The following is a 13,535-nucleotide window of genomic DNA, read 5'->3' as shown; positions in this document are numbered from 1 at the left end:
AATAATTAAGACCAAAGAAACATAGTCTTTTCCGAATATACTTCTGACCAAAAAGCGATTCTGGTAGCTGGAGTCAGAGGGTTTTGTCAATTCGGCCTTTTGATTTCTTGTGGTGTTACATCCATAAAACTTTCATCCCCTAACACTTATTTCTTTGTTTCCAAACGAGAAGTCGAATACCAATCTCCATAGATTTAGGTTTAAAAATGTTTTAATGTAATGAAATATTTTCATAAAAATTTCCATCCCCTATTTCACCCCTTTGGGGATTGTATTCCTGGAAACCAAGAAACGTATATTTTTCTGTTTCTAACCGAGAAGCCAAATACAAATTTTCATAAATTTATCTTCCAAACTGCTTTCATAATGAAATATTTCCATAAAAAGTTCATCTCCTACTCCTACTTCACCCCCTTACGGGTTCAACTTCTAAAAACACTGAAACATTTTTTTTTTATTTCCAACCGAGAGGCCAAATACAACCAAATACAAATTTTCATAGATTTAGCTTTAAAAATGCTTTCATAATTAAATATCTTTATAAAACATCTTCTCTCCTCTTTCACGTCCTTAGCGGCTGAATTTCGAAAAATCCACTCTTAAACGGTGTGTACAGTATAAGATCAACACACCTCCAAATATTAAATTTATGTATTTACATTAATATACAGTCACGGTTCTAAAATATCCGTAATGGATAAGCGTAATTAAATTTATGTCCTTAAGGGTTTGGACTGGGCGATGATGAGTCAGTGAATCCACTAGGACATTTTCTTTTATATATTTAAAAGATACTCATGCCTCAGATAGCACTGATCAAACAGTGTGTTTGCGAAGTGTGCTCAAAGAAAGCCTTTATTTTCTTCGACAGTTGTTGCGTCCTCCCGTCGTATTCATGAAGGAACTAGATTTCTGCGGCCAGTATTGTCACTACTGAACGGTAAAGTGCGGTCTGTCTTCCGCCCACAATCTAGGGTTAGTGTGCGCAGTGAAGTGAAAGGAATATTGAGCGACGTAGAAATACCGTCGAGTGGACTGTTTACGTATTCGTTGCGTGCCTACGAGGCTTATCGGGGATTCCACTGGAGATTAAACTACATGCTTTCTTTTCTTCGCGTCGCTCCTTGCATTCATCGCCCTGAATACTGCACGGCCAAGGTAGCAGTCAGCCGGTATAAAGTCTCCCTGCCGCCTTTGTTCCGGTCTCGTGCAGTGCAGAACTGGCAAACCCCGTCAGTGGAAGTTACAGGTGAGTGGCAGAAAGTGGCTCCGGAGGTCCCTGGCCGGCACCGGAAGTTTGGAAAGACTCTTTATCATTTGCCGTAGGCAAACGAGATATACCAACAGGCGACAAAATATGTGCACTACATCTGTCAGTGTACGCACCTGCCGTCTGCGCTTCCTCGGGCTGCCCATTATCACATGTAAATATGCCAGAGGGAACCGGTCCTTCCCCAACTGTCAGTGTCATGTTAGCCCCTGTATAACAAATGTCAACAGTATTTCGCAGTATTTGCGCTATCGGTACCTAACTGTGACGCTACAGCTTGTGGCCCGGAAATAATGCTTTCTTATGCTTACAGAGGAACGTACTTATTATATTTCTTGAAAGCTATACAGTAAAAATCTGTATGTTCGCTACGACACTAATACCAGCCTACGTGCCAGTTTCCTCTGACCTGTGTTAGTCTAAAATGTGTGTGTTACATGAGAGTCCTTTTACCTTTTTAACCTGTAACTCTAAGGTACGTATCTGTGCAAATTCACGTAGTATTCCCAATTAACAGAAGAACTAGTTTCAATCATGAATTTCAGTGCCTTTTACTCAAGGTGCCGTCAGAACTGATACCATACTTCCGCCCAGACGCGTTTCAGTATAACAACTTGAATACTTTGGATAGCTCCATTTATCCTTCTTCGAAGTGTGGCAAGGTTCGGATATGAAGTTTGTACACAAAATCCTTGATGTATCACCAAGCGCACAAAAGAATGAAGCTATATCGGGGGGGGGGGGGGGGGGGGGGGGAGCTGCGCGTGTGTCGAATATATTGCTTCCCCCTACTTATACCTCCCGAGGAGACCACGAATGTAAAATTAGAGAGATTCGAGCGCGCTCGGAGGATTTTCGGCAGCCGTTCTTCCTGCGAAGCGTACGCGACTGGAACAGGAAAGGGAGGTAATGACAGTGGCACGTAAAGTGCCCTTCGCCACACACCACTGGGTGGCTTGCGGAGTATAAATGTAGATGTAGAAGTAGAAGGTGTTTGTCAACGAGTTGTTATGACCTGACGAGCCGGCCGGGGTGGCCGAGCGGTTCTAGGCGCTACAGTCTGGAACTGCGCGACCGCTACGGCCGCAGGTTCGAATCCTGCCTCGAGCATGGATGTGTGTGATGTCCTTAGGTTGGTTAGGTTTAAGTAGTTCTAAGTTCTAGGGGACTGATGGCCTCAGAAGTTAAGTCCCATAGTGCTCAGAGCCATTCGAAACATGCTATTGACCTGACGAAACTACAATCGTCCAGCCGTAACTGCTGTTCTTTGATTGCTCTGGTAGGTGACTCACCTGAACAACATATGAAATATTAGTTCAGTTTATTACATGAATGATAAAAATATTTAATTAACTTGATACTGCCGTTTGCCACAGGGTTACTTGATAACTTACAACTTTCATTATCTGTTAAGGGGGGTAGGACGTCAAACGGGCTGACTTGGAGCAGGAGAGTCACAACAGGACATTTTAATTTCCACTGTCTATACTTTTACAAATAAATTCATAAAACTTTAACAGCATGACCAGGAAGGATTCAGGATTCATACTCATAGCAGTGGAAGCTCAAAAACGTAACAAAACACATTTTTTTCCATGTGAAATTTCGTCATTTTTTCACTTACTACTGGCTGCATTTGTTGCTATAGGTACACATTTCTTACTAAATAAGAGAGATTCTTCGATGACTTTTGCACAGCATACAAACCGTAGTTAGAGGTGTATGAAACTCTAGAATTTATTTAATTTATGAAAAAATGAATGAACTGTTACATTTTAAACTTCATGTTTAGAAAAAACTCAAGTTTTATAGTAACTTATCTCAATTTTTTCCACAGTTTTTTAATACATTTGGAAAATTCTGGAGTTTCATACACCTGTAACTACTGTTTGTAGGCTATGAAAAATTCATCGAAGAATCTCTCTTACTTAGGAAGAAAAGTGTACCTATAGCAACAAATGCAGCCAGTAATAAGTGAAAAAATGATGAAGTTTCACATGTAAAAAAAAAGGTATTTTGCTACGTTTTTGAACTTACACTGCGATAAGTGTGAGTCCTCAATCCTTCCTGGTCATGGTGACAAAGTTTTATGAATTTATTTGTAAACGTTTAGATAGTAGAAATTAAAATGTCCTGTGGTGACTCTCCTGCTCCAAATCGGCCCGTTTGACGTCCTTCCCCCCCCCCCCCCCCCCCCCCTTAAAGCATCACTTGGTGCACTTATTACGAGGTGCATTCAAGTTCTAAGGCCTCCGATTTTTTTTCTAATTAACTACTCACCCGAAATCGATGAAACTGCCGTTACTTCTCGACGTAATCGCCCTGCAGACGTACACATTTTTCACAACGCTGACGCCATGATTCCATGGCAGCGGCGAAGGCTTTATTAGGAGTTTGTTTTGACCACTGGAAAATTGCTGAGGCAATAGCAGCACGGCTGGTGAATGTGCGGCCACGGAAAGTGTCTTTTATTGTTGGAAAAAGCCAAAAGTCACTAGGAGCCAGGTCAGGTGAGTAGGGAGCATGAGGAATCACTTCAAAGTTGTTATCACGAAGAAACTGTTGCGTAACGTTAGCTCGATGTGCGGCTGCGTTGTCTTGGTGAAACAGCACTCGCGCAGCCCTTCCTGGACCTTTTTGTTGCAGTGCAGGAAGGAATTTGTTCTTCAAAACATTTTCGTAGGATGCACCTGTTACCGTAGTGCCCTTTGGAACGCAATGGGTAAGGATTACGCCCTCGCTGTCCCAGAACTTGGACACCATCATTTTTTCAGCACTGGCAGTTACCCGAAATTTTTTTGGTGGCGGTGAATCTGTGTGCTTCCATTGAGCTGACTGGCGCTTTGTTTCAGGATTGAAAAATGGCATCCACGTCTCATCCATTGTCACAACCGACGGAAAGAAAGTCCCATTCATGCTGTCGTTGCACGTCAACATTGCTTGGCAACATGCCACACGGGCAGCCATGTGGTCGTCCGTCAGCATTCGTGGCACCCACCTGGATGACACTTTTCGCATTTTCAGGTCGTCGTGCAGGATTGTGTGCACAGAAACCACAGAAATGCTAACTCTGGAGGCGATCTGTTCAACAGTCATTCGGCGATCCCCCAAAACAATTCTCTCCACTTTCTCGATCATGTCGTCAGACCGGCTTGTGCGAGCCAGAGGTTGTTTCGGTTTGTTGTCACACGATGTTCTGCCTTCATTAAACTGTCGCACCCACGAACGCACTTTCGACACATCCATAACTCCATCACCACATGTCTCCTTCAACTGTCGGTGAATTTCAATTGGTTTCACACCACGCAAATTCAGAAAATGAATGATTGCATGCTGTTCAAGTAAGGAAAACGTCGCCATTTTAAGTATTTGAACCAGTTCTCATTCTCGCCGCTGGCGGTAAAATTCCATCTGCCGTATGGTGCTGCCATCTCTGGGACGTATTGACAATGAACGCGGCCTCATTTTAAAACAATGCGCATGTTTCTATCTCTTTCCAGTCCGGAGAAAAAAACATCGGATGCCTTAGAACTTGAATGCACCTCGTAAAAAACTATTCTCTTGAAGTGCAATGTTCGATATTTACACATTATTTACAAAAGTATATGTCCACCTGAGATTTTGAACAACATGTTAGTCCTTCTCGATGATGTTGGCTGCTTCAGCTGAGGCCACGAACTGTATAGAGCCGTTCCATCCTATATTGGCCTCCGTGAGAGAGTGCTACTTTGCAGTGAGAGAGGCATAGTCTTCAGGTGTGTCTCCTATCCCTCGTTGCGGGTTACAGTGATACATCGCTTACGTCTTTGGTATCGATGTGCGTTGCAGACCTTGGTGGTGCACCACGATCTCTGGACGATACCACAGGTCTGTTTCCAGCTATCAACTACCGAGAATGGTTGGAACAACAATGGACCACTAAGAAAGTGGTCTGTTTGCTGAAAAACTAACCTTTCAATTTGTTAATATCGGGCCCGGCCGGACTGTCCGAGCGGTTCTAGGCGCTTCAGTCTGAAACCGCGCGACCGCTACGGTCGCAGGTTCGAATCCTGCCTCGGGCATGGATGTGTGTGATGTCCTTAGGTTAGTTAGGTTTAAGTAGTTCTAAGTTCTAGGGGACTGATGACCTCAGATGTTAAGTCCCATAGTGCTCAGAGCCATTTGAACCAATTTTTGTTAATATCGGGATTATATCAAAGTAGACGTCCTCATCACAATGCCAGTACCGCAGTGAAAAGAGCTTATCACTTTCGTAAAGGTAGGTGTACGCATCTCCGCGTGGCCGCGAATATATTCCTCAGGGGGAAAAGAGGTTCCAAAGAGTAGTGCCTGATTTTGGAGATTAAGTTGTGACAAATGGCATGTAACAAAGTTGAAACCATCACAAATTGTTAGTAGTCATAGTTTTCAATGATTGTCGTTTAACCATTATAATCATCAAGATATAGTGGCTTGTACAGAGACCCATTGATGGTTTGGTTGTGTACATTCGACTCCAGTGATGCGCGTTTACTTTATTTATGAAAGCTGTGCGAACAATTTCTGCCATACTCGCTACCATTCGGTGGATTAAGGGAAGTACAAAATTAATGTGGGTGTAAAATGTCGATTCTTATTTTTTTTATGGAAAACTGTTGTTTGGAGTTTTCTCTTTAATCTAATGGAGGAGGAGGAGGAGATTAGTGTTTAACGTCCCGTCGACAACGAGGTCATTAGAGACGGAGCGCAAGCTCGGGTTAGGGAAGGGAAATCGGCCGTGCCCTTTCAAAGGAACCATCCCGGCATTTGCTTGAAGCGATTTAGGGAAATCACGGAAAACCTAAATCGGGATGGCCGGAGACGGGATTGAACCGTCGTCCTCCCGAATGCGAGTCCAGTGTGCTAACCACTGCGCCACCTCGCTCGGTCGTTAATCTAATGCATGTGTCGCTGATTTTGGATGACCCTGAAAAAGGTATTTTGAAATAATTTACAGCTAAAGTAATTTATACTGGTCCCATGAGCACTTGTTCAGTTACAACACGATATCTCGGAGACTGTTTGCTCTAGGAGGCGGTGATATATGTCGATTTGTAGTAAACATCCTGTTGCTACAATGGTTGGTTGGTATCTCTTCCTCCTTGTTGTGTAATGTATGGTATTATCCTCGTTCTGTTAGGCGCATTACGCCATTTGTAGTGTGTATTTTGACGCGTTGCTCACTGAGTTGTGTTTCTCGCTTTGATCTAACTCCACCAAAGGGAATATTTAAAAAGAGAAGAAGTAAGAGAAATAGATTTTACGGAAAATGTCCTGCTGGCCGTTTACATTCAGAGACTGAGGTTAGGGCAAGCAACGCTGAACAAGGTTCTTCACAGCCAAGTGCTTCGAAAACGAAGCTTTTGAACAGTAATGAAGTCTACAGAGAAATCAGTGCCAGTTAAATCAGTTCAGTATTAGTTTTAAGTGTACTGAAAATAATGTTTATTCAAACTGCATGCTGCAATTTGTGTGGTGGAGAGATAATTCGTAGTTTCTGAAAATGTCTGCAAACGATGCGGTTTAGTTCTTTGTTTGGAAATCTCTTGTTCGAACTGTGAGAGTAAGAAAGAACTTTGGGCATCTGAAAAATGTAAAAACAATCTTTTTGAGAGGAAGGTCAGATAATTCTATCGGCTGAGATGCATTGGTGAAGGCCTTAGGTCTGGAAATGCTTTATGTGCTCTTAAAAATCTGTCGTGCCTCCTACGAATGTTTCAAGATATACAAAGGCTTTAGGGGAAACAGTAAAAGTAATTGCGAAAGAATAAATGAAATTTACAACAGGGGAAGCAGCTGAAGAAAATGGTGGTAACAATTTGCATAGAACTTGACGGATCATGGCAGGAAAGGGGCCATCAATCTAAGTATTCTCGTACAGCTACCATACGTACTGATGTAAGGAAGGTGCTGGATGTCTTAGTATTGTCAAAACACTGCCGTGGATCACAAACGTGGGTACCAATAATGAAAAGAAACAACTGCATGAAGACAACAATCAGAAGACATATGATGGATCCAGTGGAGGACTGGAAAATACCTCAGCTGTGAAGAGCTTTTAGCGCTCTCAAGAACAAATTGGTGTCACTATGCTAAACTCAATGGTGACGGTGATTTTAATTCATTCGAATTGGCTACAGGGCCTATGATGTCCTAAGACCGCAAAAGTTAGAATGCGTCTGTCATGTGCAGAGACGGATGTGTGCCTGCGTAAAATCAGGCAGAACTTTTCTAGCAAAAGGCTTGAAGATGGCGAGACAGTTAGAGGACGTTTGACTGGCGAAACAATCAATCAGCAAAGTGAAAAACTATCGCCCAGCCATTAGAAAGAATATAAACAACCTGGACAGAACGAGAAAGGCAGTATGGCCAATGTTCTTCCACAAGACTTCATTCAAGTGATGAGAAGCCGCCACTATATAACTTGTGTCAGTTGACTGGTGTAAATACCGCAAATCTGTGTCAGCAGGAACCGAATATACCAATAGAAACATCAACCCTGAAACTGTTGGCGCAGTAATAAAGCCAGGATACAGAGATCTAACACATTCAGGTCGTCTGAAGAAATGCCTCACAGGAAAAACTCGAAATGTAAATGAGTCTTTCGTTAATGATGTATGGACCAGGGTGCACAAAAACGTATTAAGTAGTTGGAAACACTAAAAATTGGGGTTATTGACACTTTGATCACCTTCAGTGACGGTGACGGAAATTCAGACAGAGTAAAGGTTCTGAAGCAATTCGAAATTAAGTCTGGCCATAATACAGAAGCAATTATACAAGAAATGGATAGACAGAGAGTCTCCAACGCAGAAATTGTGGTCAAAAATACAACAGAAGCTGCAAAATCCCTCTGTCTGAGAAACAGACTGCATGTGGTTGATACGCAAGAAGATAAACATTACAGAAGTGGAGGGTTTCAGCCTCTCTCTTCATACAATAGTGAATTTTCCCTTCCTTCGCCTTCCAAGTGCGAATCTGAAAAAAATACTTTTTTGCATATGTTCCTCTTTATCTCAGAAACTACTTAAGCTGAAGCTATGAAATTTTTACTACTGACAGCGTATTGTCTTTGCTTGGATGTATAATAGTACATATAGACCCTTAATTTGATCATAAAAACTATTTTTCTTTTAGAAATTACATGTTTTTGAGACCTTCATTGAAAATCATGACTCATAACAAAGATAGATACTTGACAGTATATCAGTGAATGTATTACCTTGCATAGTTACTGAGAAAATGAGCAACAGTACTTTGGCAGATCATGCAGGAAGATGTCAGCATGATGAAGGCATGTGCAGTTGTCTCCCCACATGTTCACCAACACGTGAGCAAAACAACGTGCGAAACAGCCTTGTTAAGACTTATTATCCGCGACAGACAGTGGCGATAAGGGTTTAACAAGATTGTTACTGATGACGAAAAGAAAAGTAGTCTTGTTATTTATGTGAATGTTATTTATTAAAACTGCTTAGCCTTCTTATGTCACTATTGCGTTCATAAAGCAGAGCTCTTCAAACTCTTCTGTTTTGAAGGCTAAAAGTGGTCTCTTGTGAAGCTCTGCGAGCACGTACCACACGCCTCATTACATCCCTGGGTCATAAACGATCTCTACCATAAGCAGTTTGGAGTTAATTTGTATTCCACCAGCTAAATGCGTATTAATTTACTGAAACATTACTTTCCGTATTTGAATGGAAGATAGGAACTAACAAACACTTTATCGCTACAAAGATATACATCTTCCTTTAACGATAGTGCCAATTGATTCCATTTTCTTTTCATTGTTATCGTAGCATTCTACACTTGAGTGTCACAGTCAACAATGTTTTCTTAGCAACAACGTCATCAAATCAACAAGTCTCTGCATCAGCAGTATATCGCAAACTTTTTCCACTACTTAGCATTCCACGTTATAAATAAGTGAGTAATATGCCAGACAGCCCGCCCGGTTGGCTGTGCGGTCTAACGCACTGCTTTCCGTAGGGTAGGGCGTGCCGGTCCCGAGGCACGAATGCGCCCGGTGGACTAGTGTCAAGGTCCGGTGTGCCGGCCAGTCTGTGGATGGTTTTTTAGGCGGTTTTCCATCCTCCTCGGCGAATGCGGGCTGGTTCCCCTTATTCCGCCTCACTTACACTATGTCGGCGATTGCTGCGCAAACACTGTTTCCACGTACGCGTATACCATAATTACTCTACCACTCAAACATTTGGGGCTACACTCGTCTGGTGTGGGACGTTCCCTGGGAGGGGGGGGGCGAGGGGGGGGCGAGGGGGGGGTCCACTGGGGGTCGAACCGAACAATAACACTGGGGTCGGTGTGGGGCGGGGGTGGGGTGAGTAGACTGCTGCAGACTATTGTGGGGTTGTGAACCATTGAGGACTACGGCGGAGACGAAGCCTCTCCGTCGTTTCTAGGTCCCCAGTTAATACAATACAATATGCCAGACCACGTAAAACCTTTTTCCCTTCTACAAAACTGTCTTATTGAAGCATCTTCATGTATTAAGCGTTGTTGCTATACTGAATTATACAATTATAATCTGGTACAATTTCAGAGAGGGCTAGCTATGATGTGGCTTTAAACTATTGTTTTATTCATGACTATCGCTTTTCTATTGTTTTTTAATAAGGCAGTTTCTCAGATGAAGAAAGTTTTGCAATGTTAATGTTAATAAGAATGACCGATCACAATTGTACTGAAATTATGGAGTTTGTTGTAAGTTGCTAAGTGCTATCATTATCAAACACTTGATGAATATAGTCTGGGTAATTTGAGCTTTAATTTAAGCAAAAGCTAATTTCTCACGCATCTCAATGTTTATGACGCCTTATCTACTGACCTATTTGTCGTAAAATGTTATGTTTTTGGAGGTTTATGTTGATACTGTCTCCATACAGAGTTAGCAGCAAAGAAGTAATTCAACATCATGCTGGACGCTGAAATTTTACTGCTTGAACAGTGAAAATGTAGTAAGCGAAGACTTTTTTTTCTTTGTTGGAAGTCATTAAGTGTTGTCATTCTGAAATACTGGATGAATATTATATGGGTAATTTGCGCGACGTGGTTTACGCTGCCTCAACACATGTAAAAAGTTTTTAACGGTAATACTTGTTTTACTGTGTTAAACCGTTAGCATAACCTTTACAGGAGCAGATTATAACACCATTTTAAATTTTTAAATTTGGTACGAAATATTGAAGTTCAAATTTTTGTTGTCCCTGAAAGCCGGTGGATTGGCTCTCTGCGATTGGAATCGTGCAATTGGACCGAGCCATGAACCGGAATAACTTTTTAGTAATTCAGATTACACTACTGGCCATTAAAATTGCTACACTAAGAAGAAATGCAGATGATAAACGGGTATTCATTGGACAAATATATTATACTAGAACTGACATGTGATTACATTTTCACGCAATTTGGGTGCATAGATCCTGAGAAATCAGGACCCAGAACAACCACCTTTGGCCGTAATAACGGACTTGATACGCCTGGGCATTGAGTCAAACAGAGCTTGGATGGCGTGTACAGGTACAGCTGCCCATGCAGCTTCAACATGATACCACAGATCATCAAGAGCAGTGACTGGCGTATTGTGACGAACCAGTTGACGGCCACCATTGACCTGACGTTTTCAATTGGTGAGAGATCTGGAGAATGTGCTGGCCAAGGCAGCAGTTGAACATGTTCTGTATCCAGAAAGGCCCTACAGGACCAGCAACATGCGGTCGTGCATTATCCTGCTGAAATGTAGGGTTTCGCAGGGATCAAATGAAGGGTAGAGCCACGGTTCGTAACACATCTGAAATGTAACGTCCACTGTTCAAAGTGGCGTCAATGCGAACTATAGGTGACCGAGACGTGTAACCAATGGCACCCCATAGCATCACGCCGGGTGATACGCCAGTATGGCGATGACGAATACACGCTTCCAATGTGCGTTCACCGCGATGTCGTCAAACACGGATGCGACCATCATGAGGCCGTAAACAGAACCTGGATTCATCCGAAAAAATGACGTAAGGGTAACTGCAGCCGTGGTCTCCGAGCTGATGGTGCATGCTGCTGCAAACGTCGTCGAACTGTTCGTGCAGATGGTTGTTGTCTTGCAAACGTCACCATCTGTTGACTCAGGGATCGAGACGTGGCTGCACGATCCGTTACAGCCATGCGGATAAGATGCCTATCATCTCGACTGCTAGTGATACGAGGCCGTTGGGATCCAGCACGGCGTTCCGTATTACCCTCCTGATCCCACCGATTCCATATTCTGCTAATAGTCATTGGATCTCTATCAACGCTAGCAGCAATGTCGCGATACGGTAAACCGCAATCGCGATAGGCTACAATCCTACCTTTATCAAAGTCGGAAACGTGATGGTACGCATTTCTCCTCCTTACAGGACGCATCACAATAACGTTTCACCAGGCAACGCCGGTCAACTGCTGTTTGTGTATGAGAAATCGGTTGGAAACTTTCCTCATGTTAGCACGTTGTAAGTGTCGCCACCGTCGCCAACCTCGTGTGAATGCTCTGAAAAGCTAATCCTTTGCATATTACAGCATCTTCTTCCTGTCGGTTAAATTTCGCGTGTGTAGCACGTCATCTTCGTGGTGTAGCAATTTTAATGGCCAGTAGTGTAGTTACGAAGACTATGGCTTGTTTTCAGTACTACTTGATGATGATCACTAAACGAAAATGGCAGTGATATAATTAACGTACCTTAAATATCACTGCCATTTTCGTTTAGTGAACGTACCTTAAATATCCTCCACCCACCCCATGAACCATGGACCTTGCCGTTGGTGTGGAGGCTTGCGTACCTCAGCGATACAGATAGCCGTACCGTAGGTACAACCACAACGGAGGGGTATCTGTTGAGAGGCCAGACAAACGTGTGGTTCCTGAAGAGGGGCAGCAGCCTTTTCAGTAGTTTCAAGGGCAACAGTCTGCATGATTGACTGATCCGGCCTTGTAGCAATAACCAAAACGGCCTCGCTGTGCTGGTACTGCGAACGGCTGAAAGCAAGGGGAAACTATCGCCGTAATTTTTCCCGAGGGCATGCAGCTTTACTGTATGATTAAATGATGATGGCGTCCTCTTGGGTAAAATATTCGGATCTCCGGGCGGGGACTACTGAAGAGGATGTCGTTATCAGGAGAAAGAAAACTGGCGTGCTACGGATCGGAGCGTGGAATGTCAGATCCCTTAATCGGGTAGGTAGGTTAGAAAATTTAAAAAGGGAAATGGATAGGTTAAAGTTATATATAGTGGGAATTAGTGAAGTTCGGTGGCAGGAGGAACAAGACTTCTGGTCAGGTGACTACAGGGTTATAAACACAAAGTCAAATAGGGGTAATGCAGGAGTAGGTTTAATCATGAATAGGAAAATAGGAATGCGGGTAAGCTTCTACAAACAGCATAGTGAACGCATTATTGTGGCCAAGATAGATACGAAGCCCCCACCTACTACAGTAGTACAAGTTTATATGCCAACTAGCTCTGCAGATGACGAAGAATTTGAAGAAATGTATGATGAAATAAAAGAAATTATTCAGATTGTGAAGGGAGACGAAAATTTAATAGTCATGGGTGACTGGAATTCGAGTGTAGGAAAAGGGAGAGAAGGAAACATAGTAGGTGAATATGGATTGGGGCTAAGAAATGAAAGAGGAAGCCGCCTGGTAGAATTCTGCACAGAGTACAACATAATCATAACTAACACTTGGTTTAAGAATCATGAAAGAAGGTTGTATACATGGAAGAACCCTGCAGATACTAAAAGGTATCAGATAGATTATATAATGGTAAGACAGAGATTTAGGAATCAGGTTTTAAATTGTAAGACATTTCCAGGGGCAGATGTGGACTCTGACCACAATCTATTGGTTATGACCTGTAGATTAAAACTGAAGAAACTGCAAAAAGGTGGGAGTTTAAGGAGATGGGACCTGGATAAACTGAAAGAACCAGAGGTTGTACAGAGTTTCAGGGAGAGCATAAGGGAACAATTGACAGGAATAGGGGAAAGAAATACAGTAGAAGAAGAATGGGTAGCTTTGAGGGATGAATTAGTGAAGGCAGCAGAGGATCAAGTAGGTAAAAAGACGAGGGCTAGTAGAAATCCTTGGGTGACAGAAGAAATATTGAATTTAATTGATGAAAGGAGAAAATATAAAAATGCAGTAAATGAAGCAGGCAAAAAGGAATACAAACGTCTCAAAAATGAGATCGACAGG

The 13,535-nt window shown here is 42.6% G+C and overlaps 1 protein-coding gene across 1 annotated transcript in view; it reads left to right on the top strand.

Moving 5' to 3' along the window:
* Nucleotides 1-1,218: 1,218 nt before the first annotated feature.
* The window catches only part of LOC126162857 (uncharacterized), a 103,959-nt gene continuing 91,642 nt past the window's right edge, over nucleotides 1,219-13,535 (top strand). The window contains exon 1 of the mRNA XM_049919637.1: nucleotides 1,219-1,249. The gene's annotated coding sequence lies outside the window, so the exon portion shown is untranslated. The remainder of the gene's footprint in view (nucleotides 1,250-13,535) is intronic.

Source organism: Schistocerca cancellata, chromosome 1, assembly GCF_023864275.1.
Source record: "Schistocerca cancellata isolate TAMUIC-IGC-003103 chromosome 1, iqSchCanc2.1, whole genome shotgun sequence".
NCBI lineage: Eukaryota > Metazoa > Arthropoda > Insecta > Orthoptera > Acrididae > Schistocerca > Schistocerca cancellata.
Note: the sequence above shows the minus strand (reverse complement) of the source record. Positions and strands in the feature narration are given on the sequence as shown.